The sequence below is a fragment of the Choloepus didactylus genome, chromosome 9 (genome assembly GCF_015220235.1).
Source record: "Choloepus didactylus isolate mChoDid1 chromosome 9, mChoDid1.pri, whole genome shotgun sequence".
Lineage (NCBI taxonomy): Eukaryota > Metazoa > Chordata > Mammalia > Pilosa > Megalonychidae > Choloepus > Choloepus didactylus.
In genome coordinates, this window is record NC_051315.1 from 37,215,750 (window position 1) to 37,231,228 (window position 15,479).

At 41.4% G+C, this 15,479-nt stretch overlaps 1 protein-coding gene across 7 annotated transcripts in view; it reads left to right on the forward strand.

Annotated features, from left to right (window-relative positions):
- Window positions 1–15,479, forward strand: part of LYPD6B (LY6/PLAUR domain containing 6B) — a 218,254-nt gene that overhangs the window by 21,229 nt on the left and 181,546 nt on the right. The window contains exon 1 of one of the 7 annotated variants that reach the window (XM_037849851.1): window positions 10,611–10,736. The exons of the other annotated variants lie outside the window; for them this stretch is intronic. The gene's annotated coding sequence lies outside the window, so the exon portion shown is untranslated. Of the gene's footprint in view, window positions 1–10,610; window positions 10,737–15,479 lie in introns of those variants that run through there. 7 annotated transcript variants of the gene reach the window in all.

Sequence of the window (15,479 nt, forward strand, 5' to 3'; positions counted from 1 at the left end):
CTATTGTCATTGAGTTGTAGGATTTCTTTGTATATGCAAGATATCAGTCTTTTGTCAGATACATGGTTTCCAAAAATTTTTTCCCATTGAGTTGGCTGCCTCTTTACCTTTTTGAGAAATTCCTTTGAGGTGCAGAAACTTCTAAGCTTGAGGAGTTCCCATTTATCTATTTTCTCTTTTGTTGCTTGTGCTTTGGGTGTAAAGTCTAGGAAGTGGCCTCCTAATACAAGGTCTTGAAGATGTTTTCCTACATTATCTTCTAGGAGTTTTATGGTACTTTCTTTTATATTGAGATCTTTGGTCCATTTTGAGTTAATTTTTGTGTAGGGGGTGAGGTAGGGGTCCTCTTTCATTCTTTTGGATATGGATATCCAACTCTCCCAGCCCCATTTGTTGAAAAGACCATTATGGCTCAGTTCGGTGACTTTGGGGGCCTTATCAAAGATCAGTCGGCCATAGATCTGAGGGTCTATCTCTGAATTCTCAATTCGATTCCATTGATCTATATGTCTATCTTTGTGCCAGTACCATGCTGTTTTGGCAACTGTGGCTTTATAATAAGTTTCAAAGTCAGGGAGTGTAAGTCCTCCCACTTCGTTTTTCTTTTTTAGAGTGTCTTTAGCAATTCGAGGCATCTTCCCTTTCCAAATAAATTTGATAACTAGCTTTTCCAAGTCTGCAAAGTAGGTTGTTGGAATTTTGATTGGGATTGCATTGAATCTGTAGATGAGTTTGGGTAGAATTGACATCTTAATGACATTTAGCCTTCCTATCCATGAACATGGAATATTTTTCCATCTTTTAAGGTCCCCTTCTATTTCTTTTAGTAGAGTTATGTAGTTTTCTTTGTATAGGTCTTTTACATCTTTGGTTAAGTTTATTCCTAGGTACTTGATTTTTTTAGTTGCTATTGAAAATGGTATCTTTTTCTTGAGTGTCTCTTCAGTTTGTTCATTTCTAGCATATAGAAACATTACTGACTTATGTGCATTAATCTTGTATCCCGCTACTTTGCTAAATTTGTTTATTAGCTCTAGTAGGTGTATCGTTGATTTCTCAGGGTTTTCTAGATAAAAGATCATATCATCTGCAAACAATGACAGTTTTACTTCTTCTTTTCCAATTTGGATGCCTTTTATTTCTTTGTCTTGCCGGATTGCCCTGGCTAGCACTTCCAGCACAATGTTGAATAACAGTGGTGACAGCGGGCATCCTTGTCTTGTTCCTGATCTTAGAGGGAAGGCTTTCAGTCTCTCACCATTGAGTACTATGCTGGCTGTGGGTTTTTCATATATGCTCTTTATCATGTTGAGGAAGTTTCCTTCAATTCCTACCTTTTGAAGTGTTTTTATCAAAAAGGGATGTTGGATTTTGTCAAATGCTTTTTCAGCATCTATTGAGATGATCAATTGATTTTTCCCTTTCGAGTTTTTAATGTGTTGTAATACATTGATTGTTTTTCTTATGTTGAACCATCCTTGCATGCCTGGAATGAACCCCACTTGGTCATGGTGTATGATTTTTTAATGTGTCTTTGGATTCGATTTGCAAGTATTTTGTTGAGGATTTTTGCATCTATATTCATTAGGGAGATTGGCCGGTAGTTTTCCTTTTTTGTAGCATCTTTGCCTGGTTTTGGTATTAGATTGATGTTAGCTTCATAAAATGAGTTAGGTAGTGTTCCATTTTTTTCAATGTTTTGAAAGAGTTTGAGTAAGATTGGTGTCGGTTCTTTCTGGAAAGTTTGGTAGAATTCCCCTGTGAAGCCATCTGGCCCTGGGCATTTATTTGTGGGAAGATTTTTGATGACTGATTGGATCTCTTTGCTTGTGATGGGTTGGTTGAGGTCTTCTATTTCTCCTCTGGTCAGTCTAGGTTGTTCATATGTTTCCAGGAAATTGTCCATTTCTTCTACATTATCCAGTTTGTTGCCATACAGTTGTTCATAATATCCTCTTATAATTTTTTTAATTTCTTCAGGATCTGCAGTTATGTCACCTTTTTCATTCATTATTTTGTTTATATGGGTCTTCTCTCTTTTTGATTTTGTCAGTCTAGCTAGGGGCTTGTCAATCTTGTTGATCTTCTCAAAGAACCAACTTTTGGTGATATTTATCCTCTCTATTGTTTTTTTGTTCTCTATGTCATTTATTTCTGCTTTAATCCTTGTTATTTCTTTTCTTGTACTTGGTTTAGGATTGGTTTGCTGTTCATTTTCTAGCTTCTTCAGTTGATCCATTAGTTCTTTGATTTTGGCTCTTTCTTCCTTTTTAATATATGCGTTTAGTGCTATAAATTTCCCCCTTAGCACTGCTTTTGCTGCATCCCATAGGTTTTGGTATGTTGTGTTCTCATTTTCATTCGTCTCTATATATTTAGCAATTTCTCTTGCTATTTCTTCTTTAACCCACTGATTGTTTAGGAGTGTGTTGTTTAACCTCCAGGTATTTGTGAATTTTCTAAGTCTCTGATGGTTATTGACTTCTAATTGTATTCCATTGTGGTCAGAGAATGTGCTTTGAATAATTTCAATCTTTTTAAATTTATTGAGGCTTGTTTTATGTCCCAGCATATGATCTATTCTGGAGAAAGTTCCGTGAGCACTAGAAAAGTATGTGTATCCTGGTGATTTGGGATGTAATGTCCTGTAGATGTCTGTTAAATCTAATTCATTTATCAGATTGTTTAGGTTTTCAATTTCCTTATTGGTCTTCTGTCTGGTTGATCTATCTATAGGAGAGAGTGATGTGTCGAAGTCTCCCACTATTATTGTGGAAACATCAATTGCTTCCTTTAGTTTTGCCAATGTTTCTCTCATGTATTTTGTGGCACCTTGATTGGGTGCATAGACATTTACGATTGTTATTTCTTCTTGCTGAATTGCCCCTTTTATTAGTATGTAGTGGCCTTCTTTGTCTCTCAAAACATCCCTGCATTTGAAGTCTATTTTATCTAAGATTAATATTGCTACACCTGCTTTCTTTTGGCTGTAGCTTGCATGAAATATTTTTTTCCATCCTTCCACTTTCAGTTTCTTTGTGTCCCTGTGTCTAAGATGAGTCTCTTGTATGCAACATATTGATGGTTCATTTTTTTTGATCCATTCTGCGAATCTATATCTTTTAATTGGAGAGTTTAATCCATTTACATTCAACGTTAAAACCGTGAAGGCATTTCTTGAATCGGCCATCTTATCCTTTGGATTATGTTTGCCATATTTTTCCCTCTCTCTATTAATATCCTTTATTGTACCCATACCGAATCTCTTTAGTACTGAACCTTTCTCCAGGTCTCTCTGTCCTGTCTTTGTTTCTCTGTCTGTAGGGCTCCCTTTAGTATCTCCAGTAGGGCAGGTCTCTTGTTAGCAAATTCTCTGAGCATTTCTTTGTCTGTGAAAAATTTAAGCTCTCCCTCAAATTTGAAGGAGAGCTTTGCTGGATAAAGTATTCTTGGCTGGAAATTCCTCTCACTCAGAATTTTAAATATATCGTGCCACTGCCTTCTTGCCTCCATGGTGGCTGCTGAGTAGTCACTACTTAGTCTTATGCTGTTTCCTTTGTATGTGGTGAATTGCTTTTCTCTTGCTGCTTTCAGAACTTGCTCCTTCTCTTCTATGTTTGACAGTGTGATCAGTATATGTCTCGGAGTGGGTTTTTTTGGATTTATTCTATTTGGAGTTCGCTGAGCATTTATGATTTGTGTATTTATGTTGTTTAGAAAATTTGGGAAGTTTTCCCCAACAATTTCTTTGAATACTCTTCCTAGACCTTTACCCTTTTCTTCCCCTTCTGGGACACCAATGAGTCTTATATTCGGACGTTTCATATTATCTATCATATCCCTGAGGTCCATTTCGAGTTTTTCAATTTTTTTCCCCATTCTTTCTTTTATGCTTTCATTTTCCATTCTGTCATCTTCCAGGTCACTGATTCGTTGTTCAACTTCCTCTAGTCTTGTACTGTGAGTGTCCAGAATCTTTTTAATTTGGTCAACAGTTTCTTTAATTTCCATAAGATCATCCATTTTTTTATTTAGTCTTGCAATGTCTTCTTTATGCTCTTCTAGGGTCTTCTTGATTTCCTTCATATCCCGTACTATGGTCTCATTGTTCATCTTTAGTTCTTTGAGTAGCTGCTCTAGGTGCTGTGTCTCTTCTGGTCTTTTGATTTGGGTGCTTGGGCTTGGGTTATCCATATCGTCTGGTTTTTTCATATGCTTTATAATTTTCTGTTGTTTTTGGCCTCGTGGCATTTCCTGAACTTGATAGGGTTCTTTTAGGGTTTGTAGACCAGTTGAAGTCCTTATCTCTAATTTATCAGATCTACAGCTTCGTGGAGTACACTTTCTCTAACTAACCAGCAGGTGGCGTCCACGAGCCACCTGTTCTCCACAAGCCAGATCTCCCCTGCTTAGCCTTTTTGGTGAGTAGGGGAGTGAGTCTTGTGGGGCCCAATTGGTGTACCAAGCTTGCGTGTGTAGTTGGTGTTGCCTGCCCTGTATGTGGGGCGTGTTTCTGGGCAGTCGGGGAGGGGGGGTGGCCCTAACAATCAAATCTCCCTGATGATCCTAGAGTTTTAAAGCTGCTGCAATAGTCTAATCCTTCAGTTCAGTCCTGCCACAGTTTGTCTCTGCCACTGACCCACAAGTCTTTGGTATTGGCGTATGGCTCCTGAGACTTGCAAGTGGGCCCCTCTTCCATGCTGTGCACCCCGGGTCCTCTGTTGAGGGATGACTGTGCTATGTCACAGGTGAGTGCTGTCCCCCCAGGGCAGTTCTGGGCTGCTGGGCTGTGTTGGGAGGCTCCCAGTCTGCTCAAATGATGGCTGAATGGGGCTCTGTTAATTCACACTGCTCCCCCTTCCCAGCTCTGGGACATTCAGCTGAGGTTGCAGGGAAGGCTAATGTCCACGCCCAGTTTTGTGGTGTGTGCCTGTTATTTGAAGCACTTCCGTCACAGTGGGTTGTCTGGGGCAGCTCTGGGCTATGGGGCTGGCGATGGGCAGGAGTGTTTCCTGTCCACCAGGATGGTGGCTGTGAGCGGACACCCCCCTTTTCTTGGGAAGTTGTGTTGTTTAGTGAATTTTCTCAGCCACTGGATTATTGCCTTTTGTCTCAGAGCTCTCTTAGTTCTGCTCTTGACTTGACGTGCCCAAATTTCAATTCTTTGAAGCTTTCTGTATTGAGCTTCTTAGAGTAATTGTTTTAGAAAAAGCAAAAAGGATTTAAAAAAAAAAAAAAAAAAAACCGGCCCTCCTCAGATATCTAATGGGTTATTGAAATGCTAATAGACAAAGCAACCAGGGCCATTAAGGAAAGGTGCACAGGGCAGAGAGATCAGCTTTGCTTCGGGATTTGCATATGCGCCTCAAGGCCTGATCTCTGCCCTTCCGCTTTCTGTGTTCACCAGAACTCCAAAAATCCTCTGCTTTTATTTTGGAGTTTTTCGTGTTGTTTTTTTTCTATGCCTGTCTCCTTTCTGCTGGGCTGGCTGCTCTCAGAGTCTCTGGTGTCTGGTCTCAGTCTATCTATGGTTGGAGTTTGAATCAGTAGAATGAGTTTCCGATAAGAGCAGCCACTGCAATTCTCCCTTCTCCTTCCCGGGCATGCTCAAGTTTTGAGAGGCACTGGTGTATACGTCAGTTTAACTGTGAAAGGAAGCTAAGTCAGAATCAGTAGTAAATGCTTTCTCTTGATCGTATCTTATACTTACTTATACATTTATGACCCCTAATGAACATTTTTGTCTTTTGACATTTTAATTTAAATATCTTTTTCAAAGTTGTTTTTCATGATAAATTAATATGTATGCATTGTAAAAGTTTTAGAGACTAGAAAAGTAAAAAGTAAAGAGCAACTTACCACTCAGGTATACTTACTGATAGCATTTTAAAGGTGCATGTTCTTTCTACCTATTGTGTTCATAATTTTAAGGTACTTTTTCTGACACTCTAGCCTCTTCTTCCACTGCAGTTCTTTATCCTATAGATCACTTTAGCCTCTCCTACTTCTGTTAGTCTCTGATGGCTTCCAACCAAAGGAAGCCAAGGATGTCCCAGCAACATGAATTTGTACATTTTGTGGGTGGTGTGGTGGGGGTGGCCTAGGGAGAAGGGATGGGGAAAGATTGTGACTACTCAGTCATTAATAATGATAACTGTTTTTTGTTCATAAGCCTCAGGCTATGCTATGTAGCCCATGCTTGTTGCCTTCGTGACAGACAGTGTGAACCCAGAACAATAGAATTGCTATAATAGAGTTGTTTATAATTTGTTATGATTGTCTGTTAATTGAAAAAATGTTTGTATGATGTATCAAACTGGGTCGGTCAGCATTGAATAGAACTGGAAGATAGCACATCTTAAGGCACCGCCCCCAAACCCTGCTGTTCCCTGATCTTGCTTGATAGCATCTTATTCATGTTGAGAAGCTGGTTAGGCAGGAAGGATGTGCCTGGATGGTGCATGAGCCAGCTTGGCATTTAAATTTGTTGAAGACTTAAAGCATTGCAACATAAATATAAGTTCCTTTGGTAAATTTCAACGCCTCAGTCTCCCTAAAATTTGTTGAAGACTTAAAGCATTGCAACATAAATATAAGTTCCTTTGGTAAATTTCAACGCCTTAGTCTCCCTGTTATTCAGCATACTGTTTTTTTGGCCAGTGTGACATCTTTTATAGGATCATTGAGCATCCGGTTGCCCATGGTGCTGGGCAGTGTTCTCGGTTAAGATTCCTCATCCCAGTCCTAGAGAAGCTTATACTCAAAGTCACAAACAGTTTTTATTTTTGTTAATAGAAGCTTAGGAATTTTTCCCAGGTAAACATACGTCGGCTTGCTGCATGAGGTGAGGACTTGCTCTTTTGAAATACAGATATATAGAGTTTTGGAAAAATAATTACCAGAGAGTTTTGAGCTAATGAAAATTTGGTAAATGGTTAGCTTTTCCATGATTTTACAAATGCATGTGTCTTGGAAGCAAGGCTCTGCGAGGTCTGGAGTCTCCTGTCCGAGCACATCACTGGCCTCTCTCCCTGGGAGCTTTCGGCTCCAGCTACGCCGGCCTCTTGATGTTCCCCAAACCCACCCCCATGCTCTGCCGCGGGACCTCTGCGTGTTTGTTTCCTCTGCCTGGATGGTCTTCCCACTTGTCTGCAGGCTGGTTCTCTCCCTCCCTTCAAGCGCAAATGTCAGCTTCTCTCTGAGGATGTCCTTGATGCCTTCTCTTTGACTTTTCATGTCCTGCTTCCCTATTTTTTTTTCTCCTTGACACTTACCGATGTCTAACACAATATACATTTTCTTTCTCACTAGACCATAACCTCCCTGGGGCATGGATTTTTCCATGTATAATTCACTATTGTATTCCCAGCTCCTACATTAGTGCTTGGAACATCACGAGCACTTGAGAAATATTGGCTGAGCGAAGGAGGGAAAGCTGTGGCTTCTCTCCCTCATAACTGACCTCCACAATTTAGACGACCGAGTACAAGTCAGAAATTAGAACACTCACTTCTAGAACAGTTTGTGATTTAGGGGTGAGTTTTGAGGCTCCTCGATTCTGGCAGGATTAACTGTATGTAGACTCTTCTTAGTATTTGGTATATAGAAGCATGTCCTGTGAAGCCAGACTTTGCCTCTCTCTCTCTCTGCATGGCTCTACTATTTCATACATTTCCAAGAAGTCGGCAGGTAGTAACAGATGCAATCTGATTGATTTCTGGGAGGGTAAAGACAGAGCAATGTTTGCTGTGGGATAGGTAAATGGAATCCTTTGCACTGGGATTCCATTATCTTTTGTCCATGGATGAAAGGTGTATGACGGACTTATCATTTAATCCTACACACGGTATTAGCAGGACTGATAGGTAAGAGGATATGAGGAGAGGGGCTCTCATGTGGCTTTGTAAATATCTGATAAGATGGTGGGAATGTAAAACTCAGCTTGGCAGGGTCTGTCCTGGCTTTTACTGAGTCTATAGCAATACTTAATTAACTGTGCAAACATTCTGCTCAAGATAAGACAATAACAGTTACCTTGGGGAAAATGCTTTGAGTCAATATTTGTTTGATCTTTTATACAGTATTTTGGCTTTGCTATTCATGTCATAGCAAAGTTCCTGTCATAAATACCATTTTCAGGGATTTGCTGTATTTGCACAGCAGGTCAGCCTTGAAGGGGAAAAAGGATTGGAATCACTCTTTAAATGGAGGTTTCAACGGTATTAAAATGAATCTTTAAAAGTTGAAATCCTTTGTTTCAATTGCTTGACAAATAATTATTGAAAACTTGTGTGAAGTATTGTAGGTGAGTCCAGAATATAGGATAAGATCTTTGCCCTCAATTTGCTTATAATTTACCTGTAGAAATAAGACTTTGTTCTGTATATGTGACACAAGGTACGTATACCAAATAATAATGGTTAAAAAGTATTGGGTATTTAATAAGTGCCAAGCGTAAGTCCTAAGTGCTTTTTGAAGCATGGATTGAGTCATTTAATCTTCCCAGCAACCCAACGAGGGAGTAACTTTTGGTTAGTGCCAAGTTTTACATGACATAGATGTGGGCGTTTGGAAAAAGGGGAGACCAGGGAAGCTGAGAGACATGAAGGAAAACTTCAGAGAGAAGGTCTTATAATATGGATCTTGAAGGTTGGTGAGAAGCAAATGGCTCTGTGGTTGGAAGAAGGAAAGGGGCATGATGGGCATTTGTGCTCCTTTTTTTTTTTTTTTTTTTTTTTTTCTGTGTAACATCATCTTCCTCTCTCAGAAGTTGTTTTGCCCTTCCAGTACTCTCAGCCTGTGGTCTTCTTGTTAAGGGGATAATGAACAAACACATAAGTAAACAACAGTTTGTCAGTGTGATGCGTGCTATGAAGAAAAAGGACACAGGAAGGGAGAGAGTGCTGAGGTGGAGGAGGAGGGGGGTTGTAACTTTAAATAGGGTGGACAAGGAAGTCTGAAGGAGGAGAGATAACAGCTGTGAAGGAACGTACACGGCTAGGCAGAGGGGACAGCAGTGCAGAGGCCCTGGGCTGGCAGCTCACCTGGTTTGTTCAGGGAACATCACAGAGGTCAGTGTGTCTGGAGAAAGTGAGCAGGGAGGAGACTGGTAGGTGAAGCCTTTGGGGAGAGTGCATGCCCGGTGACTAGGAGTCTTGATGATGAGGAAGATGAAGGTGATGTAGGAGGAGCTATGGAGACTTTTGAGTGAGTGGAATGGCAGTCTGGCAGCTGTAACTTTTTCCTTCCAGCCCTGTGCCATTGTAGCTCCTCCTGCTTTTCACTGGCAGCCCTGGTTCGGTAAACTCTCAGTTCCTGCTGCATTGCTGCCCTGGAAGAGGCATGTTGGCAGCTTCACACCCCTCAGCTGGCAGGGTAGGAAGTCAGAGATGCAGTAAAGCCCTGGGGTGAGGGCACACATGGCTTGAATGACACCGGCGCCTCAACCCTCACAGTAATTTCCAAGTTTCTTCTATGATTCCCTGCTTGACAGAAGTTCCTCCTGGAACTGCAGCCCCGGCCTGAGCTGCAGCCTCTTGGCTGGTCCTGGGGCCTTGATGTGGCTGCTGTCCCCGCCAAGCCCGCCCCGTGTTGCTGGGGCCGGTGCTGGGTCTGTGCTGTCTCCTGTGGCTGTTTGGGGCTCTGCGCTGAGTGGAGGGTTAGGAAGATCTACGTGCTTTCCCCTAGTCCCTGTGGTTTTGATTATCTCCCTACCACTGCCAGGTCTCCTTGGGTAACAGATGTAGAGGCTTGAAGTGGGTGTGGTTTACTCTGCTCCTTAAGCCACGTGTGCTGGGCTGCTGTCAAAGCTCAGTGGGGCAGGGCTGTGCGGGCCCTGCTCCTTTCCCTTTAGCCCATGCCCCTGACCCCATCAGTGATTCTCACAGGTGATACTGCAGAGGGAGGGAATGGGGTCCTGGGGTGAGGGGACAAAGCCCCAGACCAGGGAATGGCAGTGGGAATGGAGAAGAAAGCTTCAACTTTTCTTTTTGCTTTCTGGTGACTCAGTAAAAAATCGGAACTAAAACCAGCATGCAAGTGTTTAAGGATGAATATTTATTCAGAAGTCACAAATGCACCTACTAGTACTCTCAGAGAGCCTCATAGCCAAGCCATGGCCAAGTTTTGCAGAGAGGAACGTGCCTGCCTGGGATACCCTGTGAGTGCACAGGCAGGGGCTGGTCAGTGTGGGGTAAGGTCTCTAACATAAGTTGAACTAATGTTTACTCCAAGGGTCAGCCATAGGATCAAGTCTGTGCATCACACACGCACGCACGCACACACGCACGCACGCACACGCTCTCTCTTTCCCCTCTCCCTCACTCCCTCCCTTGGTTTCTGTTTTTAGTTGCAGCTACCTCTACTACCCATAGTTTCTGTATTTAGTTGCAGCTACTTTAGTCTAAAACATCAACATGAATCCTTTTAGTAGGAACGATTATAGCACTGATAGGCCTGACTCTCACATTCACCGACTGAGATGGGGGTGTTGTCCAGTTCTCTGCAGCCTTCTCCTCCTTCCCAGAAGCAGGTAACTGGCTTATTAGGAGCACACATGGAGGTTTTTATCAGTCTGCTATGGATAAAGGTATACTGTTGGACCCTTACAGGCCCAGAGAAGAGTAATCGGGTTGAAAATTATAATCATTATAATAAGAATATAATATCCGCATGATCCTAGAAGGTGGTTAAATGAAGGGATCTTCCCTCTGAAGAAAAATGCTAACTTATTTAAGGTAAGTGGTCTCTCTGGGCATACCATTTACTTTTCTGGAAAATGGATTAATTTGAGCTAACATTTATCGAGCTTCCAGAATATCCTATGAAATGCTTTAAAATTTTAAAGTGCAATTTATTTTCTGAATAGGTAATTCACTCATGTGGTTCAGTTTTTAAAAGCTGTAAAAGAAGATACACTGAAAACCCTCTTTCCCATCCCTCCACCTTCAGACATCCAGGTTCCTTCCTCAAGACAACCCATACAGTTTCTTTTATATTTTGTTAATATACCATAAAATATACTCGACAAGTGTAAATAATATTGAGGAAAACAAGGTATCCTTTCTCTCTTTAAAGGACTTGTATTCTATAAAACAAAGCGAGCCAATCAATTTTTTCTATCTTTATTTTGGAAACTTTTATTATAAATCCAATGATAGCAAAATTGCTAGGAGCTCCAGTATATATATTTGCTACTTAGAGTGTGGTCCTCAGATAGTGACATTGGCCTCACCTGAGACCTTGTCAGAAATGCAGAATCTCAGGTCCCACCCCAGACCTCCTGAATCAGAACCTGCATTTCATATGTTCCAGGTGATTCATAGGCACACGAACTACGAGAATTACTGCTGTATATCATTTTCATGGTGTTGATATCCTGTAGCATAGTGACTGTGTGGTCTACGGAGTGAAGAAAGCGAGAGAGGCTGCCTGGTTCTTGGAAGTGGCGCTCTAATCCTCACGTTATTCTGAGGGCTTTGCCTTGTTGCTAAATGATGGTGATCTTTTCTTACTTTTCCACCACAAATTAAGTTGATAGAGAAACCTTTTGTGATTTTGATTTTTAAATTCAGAAATCTTCCTCCCTCCCTTCTGCCTCATAAACTGTTCTTAAACCTTTGGCTCTTGCTGTTGCTTCTTTATGGGCAGTGCTGATCCTAAGTGAATAAGTAATAAACAAATGTTAATTGAAAAATGTAGGAACAGCCATTCAGGTTTAGATTGACAACTTGTATTTTTTTTTTTTTTTAATTTTGAAATAAATTCAAAGTTATATGAACAGTTGCAAAAACAATACTAGCCCCATACACAGAATTCCATCATACCCTGACCCCCCCTCCCCTGGTGGCTCAATCCACCAACTTTAACTTGCTGTCACATCGCTATTTCTTTCCCTCCCTATCATCCATCATCTATTGCTGTCTTCTGAACATATGAGAGTTAGCTGCACACATCCTTGAACATACACTATAATTCACGTATACACTTCCCATGAACAAGAACATTCTTTCATGCAATCCAGTTAAGCGCAGCTAAGAAGTACAATAGATTCAACAATGATATGAAGCTTACATTCTATATTTCCTTTTCCTTATGTCTCAACTGTGTCCCTTTGAGCTACCTGTCCTCTGTCCTCCTGTCCCATCCAAGTTCATCCTTAGTATTCAATTGTCATCTAGTTAGACTGACTTTTTTTTTTCTTTTTTCAGTTGTGGAAACATATACAGCCTAAATCTTCCCATTGCACCCCCTCCCTAGCCTTCCATTAGTGGGATTAATCACGTTTAGAATGTTGTAATGCTCTTTCCCACCATCCATTACTAGAAATTTCCCTTCACCTCAAACAGCAACCCTACACTCATTTCTTAACTCCCCGTTGCCCCTTCCCCCATTTCTCTTAACCCAAACTCTACTTTTCATCTCTATGGTTATATTCTCTGATAATTTCTTTGTGTTTACTGTGGGGCTTAAAATTAACCTCTTAAATCCATATCAATCTTGTTTTTCTTTGATACCACCTTCACTTCAATAGGACACATAAACTATGTTCCTATACCCCTTCATTCCCCCACCTTTATATAGTTGTCTAAAATTACATATTTTACATTGAGTTCAAAACCACTGATTTGTCCTTAGAGTTTGTGTATTTTATATCATGTAGGAAGTGACTAGTGGAATTACAGTTCAAAAATTATTGACTTCTATTTGTATTCCATTGTGGTTGGAGAATGTGCTTTGAGTATATTCAATGTTTTTTTTTTTGAATTTCTTGAGGCTTGTTTTATGTCTCAGCTTATGGTCCCTTCTCAAGGAAGATCTGTGACCACTAGAGAAAAATGAGTGTCCTGGTGATTTGGGATGTAAGGTACTATATATGTCTGTTAAAATTCTCTGTATCTCTTTCTCCTTTCCCTGTCTCTCCTCCAGCAGGTCTCCCCTCAGAATCTGAAGTAGGGCAGGTCTTTCATTGGCAAAGTCTCTCAGCATTTGTTTGTCTGTGAAAAATTTAAGCTCTCCCTCAAATTTGAAGGAGAGTTTTGCTGGATAAAGTATTCTTGGTTGGAAATTTTTCTCTCTCAGAGTTTTAAATATGTCATGCCACTGCCTTCTCGCCTCCATGGTTGCTGCTGAGTAGTTACTACTTAATCGTATGTTGTTTCCTTTGTATGTGGTGAATTGCTTTTCTCTTGCTGCTTTCAGAACTTGCTCCTTCTCTTCAGTATTTGACAGCCTGATCAGAATATGTCTTGGGGTGGGTTTATTTGGATTTATTCTATTTGGAATTTGCTGGGCATTTATGCTTTGTGTATTTATATTGTGTAGAAGGTTGGGGAAGTTTTCCCCAACAATTTCTTTGAATACTCTTTCTAGACCTTTACCCTTCTCTTCCCCTTCTGGGACACCAATGAGTCTTAAGTTTGGACGTTTTATTTTATCTATCATATCCCTGAGATCCGTTTCGATTTTTTTTATTTTTTTCCCCATTCTTTCTTTTGTTCTTTCATTTTCTGTTCTGTGGGCTTCTAGGACACTGAGATGTTGTTCGGCTTCCTCTAGTCTTGTATTGTGAATATCCAGAGTCTTTTTATTTTGGCCAACAGTTTCTTTTATTTCCATAAAATCTTCTGTTTTTTTAATTTACTCTTGCTGTGTCTTCTTTATGCTCTTCTAGGGTCTTCTTTATGTAGCTTATATCCTGGGCCATGGTCTTCTTGATGTCCTTTAAATCCTTTGCCATGTTTTTGTTCCTCGATTGTAGATCTTTGATTAATTTTGCGAGGTATACTGTATCTTCCAATATTTTGGTTTGTGTGTTTGGAGTTGGATTCTCCATATCTTCTGGTTTTATCATATGCATTAAGATTTTCTGTTGTTTTTGCCCTCTTGGCATTTGTTTTGCTTGATAGGGCTCTTTCAAGTTGTAAAGAAAAAGGGATATCGATCTAATTTTTCAGGAACACAGTTTGGTGACGTACACTTTCTCTAACTAACCAGCAGATGGTGTCTGTGAGTCACCTGTATTCCTCGAGTCAGTTCTCAACCTTTTTTCTGCTTTGTGTGGGGAAATGATTCTTGTGGGTTCAGTTGGAGAACTCAGTTTGGGTGTGTTGCTGGAGCTGTCCGCCCTGAATGTGGGGTGTGTGTACGAGTAGCCAGGGAGGAAGGGCAGTTCTAATGTTCAAATCCTCCAGGATCCCAGAGATTCAAGGCCATCGCAAAAGTCTAAGCCTTCATTTCATTTCAGCCCCAGCCTCTCTCTCTCGCTGATCCATAAACCACTGGACTTGGCGTAGTGTCCCTGGGTTCTCCGAGCGGATCCCCCCTCCCAGCTGCGCTCCTCCAGTAGCTCAGCCAAGGGAAGGCTGTGCTACGTCATCAGTGTGCACCATCCCACAAGGGAAGCCCCGGGCCGCCGGGCCGTGCAGCTGCGCACTCCCAGCCCGAAGCAAAAATGGCTGAGCGGGGCATCTCAGCCCCCTCCTCCTCGCACCGTTCCTCCTTCCCAGCTCCGGGACAACTGGTGGGGCTTTGGGCTGTGGGCATGGCCCCGGGCAGGAGTTTATCCAGCCCTCCGGGGGCTAGCTGCTAGCCGCGGGGTTTCTTTCTGCTTCCAGCTCTCCCCTCCGTTCCCCCAAACCCAGTGGTATCTGCTGCGGGCTATCTTCCTGGCCAGACAGCAAGAGGCCAGCTCAGCCTCCTCTTGCTGTGTTTTACTGCGTGGTTCCCACAATTGCTACTGGAGCCGCTCCTTTTTTTTTTTTTTAAAAACAGCCAGCTGGTCTCCATATGCTGAACCCTGGCTTCCCCAGCCCGCTATGCGGCTGCGGGTCTTCCAGCCAGCTTACTCACTCGTTTCAGAATGCCGACTCCCGGTTTCACCAAGTATATGGCCCCTCTGGAGCTAGGAGCCCTCATCCAGTTGGTGCATTGCTGTAACCGGTATTCTAGGTCACTTTCTGGTTTTTAGCTAGTGTTTCTCACGGAGGCATTTTTTTCGCCCTGTCTCAGCTAGCCGCCATCTTAGTTCCCCCGACAACTTGTATTTTGATGGATACATATGTTTACAGCTGTGGCTTTATATTGTGTTTTGCAGTGTGTACATTTTATTAAACTTACACTTCTGAGCCATTTAGAATTAATATTAATAAACATGTTTGTGATAAATCTTAGGTGGAATTAAACAGTTTATGGATTTCTGAAGAGTAATATGATTTTAAACTCTTTGAAAGTTGTCAAACTTCTGGTGGAGAAAAGAGAAAAGGAAACTTGTTTGCTTTGTACCAATGGAGAAGTAGAGGGTAGCAAGTGTTAAAGCCCCACTGATAGATGAACCTGTAAACTAGTGCAAATAATTTAGATATGACTCTGTTTGACCAGAAACCTGTGGATGTTTTTACAAAGAGGAAATTAGAAAGTTTCTTGTAGGACTATATTAGGTATTTTTGGCAGATATTTTAAAAATAAATGTCTCTAATTGC